Below are 13,757 nucleotides of genomic sequence, written 5' to 3' on the forward strand. Positions count from 1 at the left end.
TGGGAGGGATGGGGTGACTGGGTGATAGACACTGGGGAGGGTATGTGCTCTGGTAAGCGCTGTGAATTGTGCAAGACTGTTGAATCTCAGATCTGTACCTCTGAAACAAATAATGCAATATATGTTAAGAAAAAAAAAAGAAGAAGAAGAAGAAGAAGGTAGCGGGAGGGGAAGAATGAAGCGGGGGAAATCGGAGGGGCAGACAAACCATGAGAGACGATGGACTCTGAAAAACAAACTGAGGGTTCTAGAGGGGAGCGGGGTGGGAGGATGGGTTAGCCTGGTGGTACGTATGGAGGAGGGCACATTCTGCATGGAGCACTGGGTGTTATGCACAAACAATGAATCATGGAACACTACATCTAAAACTAATGATGTAATGTATGGGGATTAACATAAGAATAAAAAAAAAAAAAAGAATAAAAGCCTGGCAAATAGTAAGCACCATATAGTAAAACTGTCCTTTGTAAGCAATATGATTTTCTATACAGAAAACCCAACAAACTCAAGAAATTATCAGAAGTAAGAATTCAGCGGGTTGCTAAATACACATAATTCAACTGTCCTCTTATAAGCCAGAGAAGGTAGATTTCTGGACTTTTTTCTTATGGAAATGTTCAAAAAAGCTTAGAGAATAGTACCAAGAATTACATCACTACCACCCCCAATGCCAGAAGTGCCTACTTTTTTTTTTTTTTAATGATCTGGAGACATGAATCCCAATTTAGTGGTCTCTTCTTAGATAAAAAGAGGATCAAAAGGGAGATTTTAAAAAGGGCAAACGGGGTGCTGCTTCTGATAATAAGAATCAAGGCCATAATATTAGGATTTATGTTCACTGAAATCATATCCACGTCAATGATAGTGCTGAGAAATATTGTTCTTTTAAATCGTGAGACCTGGGAAATTTTGCTTTTTTAAGGTGCCTACTTTAAACAATGATCACATCACCTCGAGGTCAGATTGAGGCCAATCTGGTTTTATTTACCTCCACCCACAGCCTCCCCTCTACTCTGGACAATAATGAAACAGATCCCAGACATATCCTTGCACCCACTATCATTTAAATATGTATCTCTAAAAGGTAATGACTCTTTCTAAATATAACTACATACTGTTATCATGCCTAAAAATTACCAATAATTTCCTAATACCAAATATGCATTGTTCAAATTTCCCTGATTATTTCATAAATATATATGTATGAAAATCTGGACCTAGATAAAGCCCAATCATTGCTATTAATCTCAGGTTTCCTTCTCATTTCTCTTTTTTTGTTCCTTACAATTTATTTGCTGAAAAAAACAAATTGTGTGTCTCAAGGACTTCCCCAAAGCCTAGATTTTGCTGACTGCAACTCCATGGTATCATTTCATTTGTTTCCCTGATTTCTGTTTCCTGTGAACTGGTAGTTAGAGCTAGAGGCTTGATGAGATTCAGGTTCAAGTTCAATTTTTTGGCAAGAATACTTACTAGGTTGTATTGTGAACTTTCATTGACAGCAATCTAATGTCTGGCTCTCTCCCTCTCTGTGATGTTAGCAGCCACTAACGATCTTTACTTAGGTCCAGGAATTCACTCCTTTTTCATTTATCAAACAGAATAATCCTCAAAAAAGAAACTTCCTCTCCTCAACTACTTGGTTACATTCAGATACAGCTGGCTCCTTAGCATACTCCAAAGAAAATTAATGAGGTGTTTTTTTTTAACTATCATTGTGAACTCATGGATTTAAACATATTTGATGTGATTGATTATACTGCAGTTATACTTACTGATGCTCAAAATGTCTCATCTTTGGCCAGCCAGAGCCTATTCAATTAAGCAGCTTTGTTGTTTTGCCACACCCTGTTAGTGTTTGATAACCTCCTTGCAAAGATTTCAAGTCTCCAGCTCTGGAATCATCTTTAGCCATAAGCTGCCGCTTTCCATATTCAACTAGTTTCTTTCTTATTCTGCATTTCTACTAAATTAAAAATCACTAATTCTCAATGATAAATCAGCTGTGTTATATACTCTGGATATTACAACTGAACATGGACCCAGAAATTTTAACACTATTTCTCACTGAAGTCTACTTTCAGCATTCCATTGAATAAAAAAACAAACAGAAAAAGCATATCCCACTCAAAACTAGATTTTAAATGCTTTAATTTGAAAGACAGGAGCAAAAAGATTCCTAATCTATTCTCTGCTGGCATTTTGGCTCTGGAAAGTACTTTTTCATGTTCTATTCCAAAAATTGAGGACGGTTTTTAAAAATGCACAATAAAAATTCACTGTTTTTTTCTTTGATAAATTGATAAAATCATCAAGTATGGGGGAAATGCTCAAACTCTTAAAGGTTGAATTATTTAGTACCGTAATTCAGACTTCTGTAAAATCCTCATACCTCATCCTGAACATTAAAATTCATGATAACTGTGAATATGAACTTATAAATTCTGACTATTTGAAATACCAAATATATTTACTATGCTGTGCCCCCTTGAAATCACAGAAATGGCATTATCAGTATTAAAGAAATATTTATCTTATTTTACTAAAAAACTAAGTAAACATTTAAAGCCCTGTCACATTAGAGCTAGCTAGCATGCATCACTGTGAAAAAGCAGGATCCTATACTTATCATTTCTTCACAAAACACTGAAAAGACATGGCTTTAGTGCTCAAAAATTGTTTACATCCATAATTTTTACCACTTTGATATTAAATCACAATCAGAAATCACATTACTGAAGGGGTGCCTGGGTGGCTCAGTCGCTTGGGCATCAACTTTTGATTTTGGCTCAGGTCATGATCTCAGGGTCCTAAGATCTAGCCCCCCAGCAGGCTCCACGCTGAACATGGAGTCTGCTTGGAATTTTCTCTCTCTCCCTCTCCCCCTCCCCCTGCTTGTGCCCTCTCTCAATCAATCAATAGATCTTAAAAAAAAAAAATCACATTACTGAATGCCAATTTTCCCTGAAAAAAGCAGATATGAATTGATACCCTGGTGCAATTTCTTTTCCTCACAGATTAAGTGAACCCTTTCCTGCAGCTAACCTTTTGAGGCTTTGATCACAGGAACCAATGCAACTTTTCCAGGCAACACTGGCTTTAAACAAAGGCCACCAAACACCACCACCAACAACAACAAAACAAAATAACAACAAAAAACTCTCTGCTGCAGTAAGGATTTTTCAGTGATAAACAGTAACACATCTCTATGAAGTGCTGGTATGCTCTCTGAACATCAGTGCTTTCATCCAACTGAAAAACAAAATTCTGCTAGCATGCACACATGACAGTAATTGCTTTTCCAGATGGTATGCCTTTGATAAGGGATTTTTGCCAAAAGCTCATTTTACTTTCTCTCCAAGCATAATATTTGCCATTAACTTTGAAACTGGTTTTACAAGCTTCTCACTAGTAGTGTGAGTTGACCTGTTTTTTGCTATGAGAAGGATAACTGTGAATGATACTTCAGTAGTGTGGTCTCCTCTGTCTTTAGCAACAACATTCATTAATCTCACACTGAGAAGCATTATTTTATATAATTTATACACATTTCACTTTTCATCACAAGTCTAAAAAGTAATATTTCTAAGACAGAAATATTAATTCAATTCCCCAGGGTGGCATGGAAGTAGAAGAGCCAAAGCTTGTGCTCTTTCCATCATGCCACAGAGAAAACTGTAGCAAGGGAATACCAATTCCCTTAATATACCTTATTGACATTTATTTTCAAATGTTTTCTTGAGTCCAAATAAAGTATTTTTTAAAGGTACCATTTTAACTTAATGTAAACTGTAATCTAAGACATAACCTTATACATGTTCTAGGGCCATAATTCAGATACTGATTTTATTTTGTTTTGATCCTCCTCAAAAAAAACAAAACTCCCACAATCTCAAAATCTAAAGTCCCCTCAAAAAAAAAAAAATTACAAGAAAATACTGTCAAAATGTATCATATAAAACTTCTGAGCAAAAGCTTGTGAAATTTTCATTATTTTTCATTTTCAAAGGGGAAAATGAAAAATATTAAAGAAGGATATCATGTGCCAATGGTTGTAAATGAGTGAGGAGATATAAGAAATTGATGAATCAGAGATATCCTCATTTAAAGAATTAAGCAAATAAATTTAACTATATAGCACTTTCACAAGTAGAACCATAAATAGTTAACAGCCACAACCAAGTAGTCAGCAAATTGATCAGAACTTCCTATTCCCTAAGCTTAACTTTTGTTCAGATCTGAACGTAGTACCATATTACTTAGAAAAGGCTTCCAAAATTTGATTTTATGTGCTCGTTTTGTGACTGTTTTTAAATGGTTTTCAGATGAGTGTATTCAGCTTCCCTGCCCCAAGAGTAAACATTTGAAGTGAAAGATTTCTTCAACTTCATTTATAATGAAGTTATAGAATAATTTATATTCTTCCCCATATCTAGAACCATGAAGTTACAGAGTAATTTATATTCTTCCCCATACCTAGAATCATTCTTTGCAAAGCTTGGACATTCAACTAATGTTGATAATGTTGTTAAACATCAGTTGAAAGAAAGAAGAAAAGACATCTTTAAAAAACAAGGGAAATGGTTCTGATAACAAGATACATTATATATTTAATTATTATTACCTTTTGATTCAAAATGACACCAAAAAATTTTTAGAGAAGTACAATATATCTACTAGCTGCCAAGAACAGTTTTAAAACTTCTCATCAAAGCAACCGAATTCTTCTTCATCTGCTATTTGATTTGAGGTAACTTTTCTTTCACAAACATTGCTCAGTTACACCACCCCTTTAGAAGGTAGCCATATAACTAACGCAGTCTTAGAATTTTCTAATATTATGGATTTATTATTTTAGAATTTATTGCTTTACATATTCTTCCAAAATAGAAAATGAAATGAATAATCCTTGCAATAAGTGATACATTTTTCTCAGATTTTCTTCTTTGTAATCTAGCAAAATTAATCTACAAACCTCTACAACGTATACAGAGAACCAACCAACTTTGACCTGCCCTTTAAAATAATTATTTTCCGGGCGCCTGGGTGGCTCAGTTGGTTAAGCGACTGCCTTCGGCTCAGGTCATGATCCTGGAGTCCCGGGATCGAGTCCCGCATCGGGCTCCCTGCTCGGCAGGGAGTCTGCTTCTCCCTCTGACCCTCCTCCCTCTCATGCTCTCTTGTCTCTCATTCTCTCTGTCTCAAATAAATAAATAAAATCTTAAAAATATAATAAAATAAAATAAAATTAATTAAAATAATTATTTTCCATACTTCTTTCCTATTTGGAAAAACATAATTAAAAGAAAAAATATTTTGTTTTTAAATAAACAACTAACTAAATCCAATTTGGAATATATGTGTATTTACAAAAATAGAGTACTATGTTTATTTTCTGTTGACACTATATTTCCTTTGATTGTTTTCAACTGTCTTATGTAGTCTTCAAAGTGGGGATCCACCCCATGTTTTGGAAGTCTCATTTGGTTCTTTAATTACTTATCTCCCTTTCTGGTCCAAGTGAAACTAACCCAACAGATCAGAAAGGTCCTACTTGAACAGTCTATGAGGAATAAAAGTGACAATTTTTGGTGAACAGAAAACCCTTAATAATAAATTTAGGAGAAGAGGAACAAAAAGGTTTCCAAATCAAACTAAAAGACATCACTTAAGATCTCATGTATCATGTGAGCTGACTCTGTTAGAGTGCTGAATTCAGCTGCTCATCCCAGAGGGTCATGACATAAAATAATTACTAAATTGACACTTATTTATTCCAGTTCTTCTAACATAGTTTACTCAGTCTTAATCTGCACCCAGTAGATTTCTTATTAATTGAACATGCTTTACTAATTATAAAGATTATCTCCCTTTAAAATCTGGATTTTTTTCTCAACTAGTTTTAGGGGGAAGTGGGTAGGGAAGGTTGAACTCTTCTCTATAGCTAACCAGTCTCTGGGGCTCCCGGGTGACTCAGTCGGTTAAGCACCTGACTCTTGGTTTCGGCTCAGGTCCTGATCTCAGTTAGGGTCGTGAGACTGAGCCGTCCATCAGGCTCCATGCGCAGCGCAGAGTCCGCTTAAGACTCTCTACCCCTCTGCCTTTGCCCCTCACCCCATCCCGAGCTCTCTCACACTCTAAAATAAATAAATAAATCTTTAAAAAAATAAAAGCTAACCATTCTAACATGAAAACTTTTTAAACTTATGAAATCTATATATAGAAATCAACATTATAAAATGACTTCCAAGGAGTCAGATTAAAGTAAATTTGTGCCTCAAATACCTTAGAAAAAGTAGAAATTCTAAATGTTGGTGTCTTCATTTGGAGCCAAAATTTCCTACTGCATGCTCTTGCTGATGGTCCTTGATTTTATCACCAGAGTCAGTTCCAGTTACATTTCCACTAATATGGACAGATCTAAAATAAGAGAAAGGAGATACATTTAGTCTACTGAAAACATTACAGACTTTAGACTCTACTGCATATCATTGTTTCCCTGTAAGCATGCAAAGATTCTTATACAGATGCTTTAGTTGTTCAAGAAATGCCAATTCTCATTCTTGTCCGCACTACAGACTTTAAAAATTGAAACTAAAGATTAATGGCTAAATAAATAAAATTAATAAGAGATCATTAGTTACTCGCTTTAAAAGGTTCAGATCCCAAATGAAGCTAGGAGGCCAGGATCCTCAACTATCAGCTTACTCATCATCGGAGTTGCTGACGTCACCCCAGCAGCAGGGGTCTCAGTAACCTGTTTCAGGTAAAGTGGAACAGAAGGAGGAAATGGGATTCCTAGCAGAAGATACCTCAATGTAATGGCTAGCATTCATTACTGGGTCATTGGCAGTGGGATAAGAACAAATTGGATTTTTTTAAATTAATGGTAGTACTGTCTTCCCACTTTTATCTCAAAGCTAACTCCTAGGGGTGCCTGGGTGGCTCAGTCCATTAAGTGTCTCTCTTCAGCTCAGGTCATGATCCCAAGGTCCTGGGATTGAGCCCCACGTCAGGCTCCCTGCTCAGCAGAGAGTCTGCTTCTCCCTCTCCCTCTGCCCCTCCCCCAGCTCGAGCCCACTCACTTGCTCTCCTGCTCTCTCTCTCTCAAATAAATAAAATAAAAATAAATAAAAAGTTAAATAAATAAAAACTCCTAACAGTGGGGGGACTTCGCAGACATCAGAGAATGCTTAAGAAATGTGAAACCTACTGGCTTTCATTACTTAAAGCCTAACTGGTTTAGGCTTTACCACCCAGGGTTAAGCTTTTTACTAAATTTAATACTCCCTTTAGATCACAAAGACACAGTGGATTAGGTCCAGAGAAATCATCATATCACAGGTCGATTCAGGAATCTTGCTAGTTAATTCTATCTATGGCTTCCACCTATCACCCTTGGGCTTTACTCAAAACACAAACCATTCCGGCCAGCTACCCTCTCCCCTATTTTCATACCCACAGTGCTCTCTGTGCTTTCTCACCCACCCCATGTCTTCCCCTACTGTTGCCCTTCCTTCCAACCTTCTCCTTGGGGAACCTCTGGAAACCTCTCTTATATAGTGAAACAAATCACCTCTACATCCTCAACCTATCAATGAATACTTCTTTCAACCCCTGGGCTAAACCTGTCTCTTGAGAAGAACCCTCTAGGGGCGCCTGGGTGGCTCAGCCATTTAGCGTCTGCCTTCGGCTCAGGTCATGATCCCAGGGTCCTGGGATCGAGTCCCGCGTCGGGTTCCTTGCTCGGCAGGGAAGCCTGCTTCTCCCTCTCCCACTCCCCCTGCTTGTGTTCCCTCTCTTGCTGTCTCTCTCTCTCTCTGTCAAAAAATAAATAAAAATCTTTAAAAAAATAAATAAATAAAAATAAAAGAAGAACCCTCTAGAGTGAAGGTTAAGGCGGTAGGGATCAACCTTCTCCACAGTGGTATGTCTAGACCCTAACTCATAAGCTATCCAATTCCTTCCCTCAGGCTCAGGCCATCTGGCTGTCCTACCCTCTTCTCTTTGTCATGCAATAGCCCAATCTACCTTTTGTACCTAAGTCCAGATTTAATCCCTGAGATGCACTCCACCTAGTCTCATCTCTCCAGTTAGTTAACTATGTTATTATTGGTCTCAAAATCTTGGTTGTCACCCAAGCTATCAATCTCCCTAGTATGTTACTTTCTTCCTTCCACTTCATCAGCCTCAAATTCCTAATCATGGTTCAATTCAATCACCTGCTAGGGAGAAAACACCCAACATTATGGATTGATCCTGCTATACCATTAAAGTATTCAATTTTAGACACAATGTTATCTAGTGAGCCTTTTACATGTCATTAATCAGGTCCTTCCCCCATTACTCATACTGCCTTTCTTTCCAAACTTCAGCCACACTTCCACTTCCAGTCCTATGGGGGGTGGGATGGGAAAGGGATTTCTTCATGTTTTCCTTAACTGTTTGTGTAGGTTATTTATATTGTAAAAACACTATTTCTTCCATTTACTTTGAACATTTTCTCAATTGCTGGCTTTTACTATAAAAGTTTTCTTATTTTTAGGTGGCCAGATTTATGCAACGCTGCTTTCTCCATTTCTTTTACTATTTCTCTGCTTAGAAATTTCTCCACCTTCAATAATAGCAGATAAATACTCTGATGTTTACCTTTCTAGGCTAATTGTTCCAATACTTCATTCCAAATTCAGAATTGAAAAATGATGTAAAAGGAACATGCATTTGAACAGTCTCATTCCTGTATCATCCACATGCAGCTCACATTGCCCTTGATTGCTACTGGTCACCACTTTTATTAGTTTCTTCTATACCTTTCCAGCAACTCTTTATGTAAATATACACTTAACTAAAAATACAGTCTTATCCTCCTGTCTTCTAAAAAAAAAAGTCCAGCTTTGCACCTTTTTTTTTCCCCCACTTAGTGTATCCTGAAGATTTTCCATGTTAGGATATATTTCTTCATTGTTTTTAAAGTTCTACGGCATTTTATTATGTGAATACATACTAGTTTGTGTAACCAAGCCCACAATTTTAAGAAGTTAGATTCCACAAATTTAAGTCTTGTTTCTGAAAGTAATTTAGAGTTCAAGAGCAACAACTGTACAAACCAAACAACACAGGAACCTAGGTGGTGTGATTTCACAAATTTTTACTCTATTGATAAATATAAGTTCTCTTGTACATCACTTTATCTTTTCTCTCAAGCTTATTCCATGAGCCTATCTAAAATCTATCAACTGTTACAGTCATAAATTCTGAAAGTAGAAGGATAGTTTTTAGGGGCGCCTGGGTGGCTCAGTCAGTTAAGCATCTGCCTCCGGCTCAGGTCATGATCTCAGGGTCCTGGAATTGAGCCCCACTTTGGGCTCCCTGCTCAGTGAGGAGTCCGCTTCTCCCTCTCCTTCTGCCTGAGGCTCTGCCTGCTTGTGCGCTCTGTCAAATAAATAAATAAAATCTTAAAAAAAAAAAAGGATCATTCTCAGAGTGAGAAGTCTCAGATTCTAAAACCTGCCCAACCTCACTAAGAGCTTCAGTGGGCCTGCAAAAATGAAATACAGCTATACAAGAGTCAAGACAGTTGTACAAATACAGAAATGTTCCATTCTACTTAGTGGTATCAGGAGAGGCTTCACTGGGGAAATAGTCCCTGAGGTTCAATCCTAAAGGAAAAAATGTTCAAGAGGCACAAGAAGGCAAGAGAAAGCATGAAGGAGGGCGCAGAAGAAAGAACTGCTTGAAATAGCATACCTTGTCAAAAACTCTAGTTCCACTCCACTTAGAATGCAGAAAGCCTCAAAGGAATGTCAATCCCACCCTCAGAAGAAAAAGCCAGATCTATCAAATCAAAACTTATCTTAAGCCTAACAAAGAGTTGAGGTCACAAGGCAATCAAGTAAATTTAATTTCAAAGAGGGACAAGTTCCTCCAAGAAGAGACCAAACACAATCTCTTTTACCTTTGGCAGGTCACAGAGAAAGAAGTAGCCACCATACAGGTGTGTAAGAAAAAAAACAGCTAAGATTTTTTTTTAAGATTTTATTTATTTATTTGAGAGAGAGAGAGAACATGCGAGAGAGAGAGAGAGCACAAGTCGGGGGGCGGGGGGCAGACTCCCCACTGAGCAGGGAGCCTGACGCCAGGCTCAATTCCAGGACTCCAGGATCATCACCTGAGCGGAAGGAAGATGCTTAACCGACTGAGCCACCCAGGCATCCCGAAAAAAAATCAACTAAGATTTTAACAAATTCTTAAAGACCAAGTGTAGACTCATGTGTCAGTTTGGAATGGCTGGGGATCCCTGACACAAGAAGAGTTTACACTCAACTGTAAGTTCTACATGTGTCAACCAGGTGCTCACAGGAAAAATTAAAAGTAAATCAGAGAGAGCCCTTCATCAATGCGGCAAGTGTGCAGGAAGTGACAAGTACCAGCCTGAAGCCCTGCCTAATTCCCCAACCTTTCCTTAAACACAGAGCAAACGCCTAGAGCCACTAGGGGAAGGAAAGAAAGCCCTAAGGTCCAGGCAAAAATCCACTGCTTCAGAGGAAAATAGAAGCAAAATGCCTCTGCCTCTGGAGGAGGGGGAGAAAAGAGTGTCAAGTCCCCAGACACAGGCAAAGATATACTGATGCTAGGAAAAGGTAGAGACAAAAAATAATTCTGCCACTACTGGGGGGGAGCAGGAAAGAGTCTTGGGCAAAGGATCCTACACCAATACCAAAAGAGATCAACTACCACAGAGAGGGAAATGATACTCCTACCCATGACCAGCTACAAATATATGGCATAGTTTGACTGCCACAAGGGAGAAAGAGCAGAAAAGCTAAGAAAACCCCATCACCAACACCCAGGAACTTAGGGCCTGACCAGGATTGAGTCTGGACTAGAATAAGAGAACCCATGCTGACCCACAAGCAAAGCACTGGGTAACAAGCAACAATAATCACTGGGAGAGGAACAATAACATAAAGAGAAATCTCTCTGGTGCACAGATATGCAAAGCCTGTTGAAAGATGAGGGTGGTATAGGAACACAGAAAAATCCTGTAGTACTACATGGCACACCCTAAACACAAGGGAACAGCAGCCAACTGTTGGGAGAAATTTGAAGCCTGTGGTACAATGAAGGTAATGAGGGCAAAAGAATCCAAACCTAGCTCGATTCATGATGAGACTGACTCAACCTCTAACACAAACAGCCTAACAAAAGAAGAGCATCATTTCAATCTCTCCTATTCTTCCGTACACAATGATGAGCATAAAATCAAAAATTACACAAAAGCAAGAAAAAAAAAATAACCCTTTGGCAAGAGATAAAGCAATCAACAGAATCAGAAATGATTTTGCTATTGAAACTATCAGACATTTAAAAATAACTATAAATATGTTAAATGGTCTAGTAGAAAAGATGGACAATATGCACAAACAGATGGACATTTTCAGCAGTGAGATGGAAAACTTTAAAGAAAGGAAAAATATAAAAGATAGAAATAAAAAATTCTATTAGAGAAAAAAAATTCCTGAGACAGGCTCAACAACAGTCTGGACACAGAAGAGGAAACAATCATTGAACTTAAAGACATGCAAATAGAAATAATTATAAATGAAACCACAGTTTAAAAAAAGTGAGAGAAAAATACATCTCAGGGCATCCAAGAGTTGTGGAACTATATCAAAATGTCTTCAAACAAATTCCATTCAACTGAAGCCCCAAGAAAAGGAAACAAACAAACAAACAAAATGAGATACAAGAAATATGTGAAGAGATAATGGCCAAGAATTTTGAAAGAATCCAAGACAACAAACCAAAGAGCAAAAAATCCTACGGAATCCTAATCATAATAAATACCAAAATGAACACACACAAACAAATATACATGGATATATCATAGCCAAAATGCAGAAAAACAAAGATAAAAATCTCAAAGGCAAAGAAAAAAAATACATACAAAGAACAAAGATCAGCATTTCCTTTTCTTCAGGAAATTATACAAGCGAAAAGACCATAGAGTAGAAAGATAAAAGCTGCCCATAGAATCCTATAACCAGAAAAATATTTTTTCAAAAATGAAGAAAGAGGGGGTGCCTAGGTGGCTCAGTCAGTTGAGTGGCTGCCTTCGGCTCAGGTCATGATCCCAGGCCCTGGGATCGAGCCCCACATCGGACTCCTTGATGAGTGGAGGGCCTGCTTCTCCCCTGCCTGTCATTCCCCCTGCTTGTGCTCTCTCTGTCAGATAAATAAAATCTTCTTTAAAAAAATGAAGAAAGAAAGAATTTTTTGACAAATAAAACCTGACAGAATGCACTGCCTGCAGACACCAAAAATGTTTCAGGAAGTTCTTTAGGCAGGACTGAAAATTACCAGCTGAAAATGTGGATCTACAAAAAGAAATGATGAGGATTATAAAGAGAAGGTAAATACAAAAGACTTTTTTTCTTGTTTTCTTTCTTTTTTTTTTAAGATTTTATTTATTTATTTGTCAGAGAGTGAGAACACGTACAAGCAAGGGGAACGGCAGGCAGAGGAAGAAGCAGGCTCCCCACTGAGTGAATTTATATTCATTTTAGAAGATTATACAAGAACACAAAAAATAATAATGTATTGTGGGGGTTAATAATATATATAGAAGTAAAATCATGACAACATAAAGAGGGAAGGTAGAAAATTAAAGTATATGGTCATAAGGTGATCATGCTACACAAGATAGCATAATGTTATTTAAATAAAGATTGTCGGAGCACCTGGGTGACTCAGTCGGTTAAATGTCTGCCTTCGGCTCAGGTCGTCATCATCCCCAGGTCCTGGGATAGAGCCCCCAGTCGGGCTCTCTGCTCAGTGGGGACTCCGCTTCTCCCTCTCCCTCTCCCCCTCCCTTCCCCCCATGCGTGCGGGCTCACTCTCTCCTCTCTCAAATAAATAAATATCTTTTAAAAAATAAATAAGTAAATAAAGATTGTTGTAAGTTAAAGTTAGATCTTTTAAGCCCTAGAAGAGTGGTTCTCATACTGCCTCAGTGACGTGTAGCATGGGGGACACTTTTTTTTTTTTTTGAGAGAGAGAGAGGGCACATATGCACAAGCAAGTGGGGGGGGGGGGAGCAAAGGGAGAAGGAAAGAAAGAATCTTAAGCAGGCTTCACGCCCAGCATGGAGCCCCCACACAGGGCGCAATCTCACAATCCTGAGATTAGGACCTGAGCTGAAATCAAGAGTCCACCCACTTAACCGACTGAGCCATCGAGGCGCCCTTGGAAACATTTTTGGTTGTCACAACTGGGGGTGGGGAGTGGTTGCTACTGTCATCTAGTCAACAGAGGCCAGAGATGTTGCCAAAAATCCTACACTGCATACAGGATATCCCCTCCAGTCCTCAACAACAAAGAATTATCCAAATGAAAATACCAATAGTGCCAAGGCTGAGAAACCATGACTTAGAGCAACTGCTAAAATATATATGTACATATACATACATGTATGTATATATGTGTATATATGTATATATACATACATGTGTATGTGTATATATGTGTATGTGTGTATACGTGTATATGTGTGTGTACATATACATGTATATCTAGACATATAGAATAAGCCAAGAGTATTACATAAAATGGAATTATGAAAAAGGATTAATTCAAAAGAAGGCAGGAAAAGAGGAAAAAATAAATTTAAAATATTCAAAAATAGAAAACTAGCTGGGGCACCTGGGTAGCTCAGTTGGTTAAGCATCCAACTCTTGAGTTCAGCTCAGGGCATGATC

At 37.9% G+C, this 13,757-nt stretch overlaps 1 protein-coding gene across 9 annotated transcripts in view; it reads right to left on the bottom strand.

The window, feature by feature from the left end:
- NCOA1 (nuclear receptor coactivator 1) overlaps positions 1-13,757 on the bottom strand; it is a 240,806-nt gene that overhangs the window by 178,000 nt on the left and 49,049 nt on the right. For 8 of the 9 annotated variants that reach the window (XM_081832160.1, XM_081832156.1, XM_081832155.1 and 5 more), the window contains exon 2: positions 6,286-6,420. The gene's annotated coding sequence lies outside the window, so the exon portion shown is untranslated. Of the gene's footprint in view, positions 1-6,285; positions 6,421-6,644; positions 6,907-13,757 lie in introns of those variants that run through there. The other variant, XM_081832152.1, reaches the window with a different exon arrangement.

This window comes from Leptonychotes weddellii, chromosome 10 (assembly GCF_054177405.1).
Source record: "Leptonychotes weddellii isolate Sample4059 chromosome 10, ASM5417740v2, whole genome shotgun sequence".
Classification (NCBI taxonomy): Eukaryota; Metazoa; Chordata; class Mammalia; order Carnivora; family Phocidae; genus Leptonychotes; species Leptonychotes weddellii.